Below are 1,700 nucleotides of genomic sequence, written 5' to 3'. Positions count from 1 at the left end.
CCTCCCCAGGCGGAGCCGCCCTCTCCCGCGGCCGCTGATCTCCGCCCCCACGCCCTGCAGCACGACTTCTCGACCCCTCCCTGAGTCCTGAAAGGCGGGGTGGGGGCGTGCTGAGATGCACGACTCCCCACAACCCGGGATCCTGCGGTGCATAGACTCCCCCTCCTTACCTTCCCCCAGTCGGGGGTCCCCCAAGGGACACAGCCCAGGGGTTGCGGTGTCCTCCCTTTGTTTCCGTGTGAGGGCAGCACTGTCGGGGTCTCCGTGCGCCCTGCCTTGTCGGGACCAACAAAGATCATAGAACACAGCCTGTCCTGAGTGCCACCAGTGCCTGCCCAGCGCCGGTGACATCAGAACTACCCTGCAGAACCCCCACACCTGGCAAACCCGAAAGCTGCTCCCCCTTTTCTCTTTCCGAAAAATCATGCCTTCTAGATGCTCAGGCCACCATTCTGTCATCCGCCCTGTCCTGGTTCCATCCCAGCCACACCCCATCACGACACCCCGTCTCCATGGAAAGCCCACACTGCTCGGTGATGCCCAAGTTCAGGCTCCAGGCATTTGCACTCGCAGGTGCGAGGCAAGACCCTCCTCCCCGGCACAGCCGCAAGAAGCCTTCCTCGCCCCTTCAACACTTCCCAACAGCAAAGCCTCCATGTCTCTCCTCTTGGCTGTCTGCTAACATAGCAACCACCACCTTACACTCCTGTGCCCTGCTTGCTGCTGGTTGTTTCTCGCTGTGGACCTCTACCTTACTAGCGCCCGTGTGTTGTGTCCCTGTTCAACCCCGCCCCCACTACACCATGAGCTCACTCAGGGCTGAGTCCCCAGGGTTGGTACCCAGGAGGGAACAGCTTACTAACTGGATGAAAGGGTGATACCATTACAGGAGAGCAAGGGGCAGCCACGTAGATCAATACCAAGGAAAGCTGGCTCCAGGTGAGTAGGGATGGCATGTGCAAAGGCCCTGAGGTGGAAAAGTGTGTTTGCAGAAGATCCGTATATTTGAGGAAGCAGGGGAATAACATGGTCCCTCTGGCTGTGTGTGTGGAGAAGGGCTCAGTGGTGAGGCTAGGGAAGGAAGGAGGCTGGGACCATTCAAACGAGTGACGGTGGCCACAGGGGCCAAACTGAGCGGACGGGCCTTGTCAATGGGTCTATTAGGGCATTCCAGGATAACCCCAGGTGTGGGACCTGAGTTACAGGGGGTGCCTTTCCCCATGGGCCACACTGGAATAGGGATTGAAAAGTCTTCCAGTGCATGGGTAGAGCAGCCCATCAGGTAGACGAAGTCTCCCTATGGGGCCTGGGTGTCCAGGAGAGGTAGGGCTACACACATGACGCACCGCATCCCTAGACATGTGAGTAGGGCTTCCCAAAGCACACATTCCCCCCCAACCCCCCGCGCGAACCCGGAGGGGTTTTCGGCCTGGATGCTGGGAGGCAGGGGCGCAGCCACAGCGCCAGCCGGAACACTGCTGGACGCTAGGACTCATGCAACCCCTAAGACCGGGGAGCCTCCGCAGCAGGTGTCTCGGGCCCAGGTGTAACACCCCTGCGTCTTGCATCCCTCAGCTCCACAGCAAAAGCCCTTCGAGCTCAGCCCGGACTCCACGTTTTCCCAGAGCCCAAGGTGGGGGGTGGGAGACTCGGCCCTGTTCCCCGACCTGCCTGCATGACCGCGGGGGCGGAGCGGTGAC

This window comes from Myotis davidii, unplaced genomic scaffold (genome assembly GCF_000327345.1).
Source record: "Myotis davidii unplaced genomic scaffold, ASM32734v1 scaffold198, whole genome shotgun sequence".
Taxonomy (NCBI): Eukaryota; Metazoa; Chordata; class Mammalia; order Chiroptera; family Vespertilionidae; genus Myotis; species Myotis davidii.
This window is presented reverse-complemented; position numbering follows the sequence as displayed.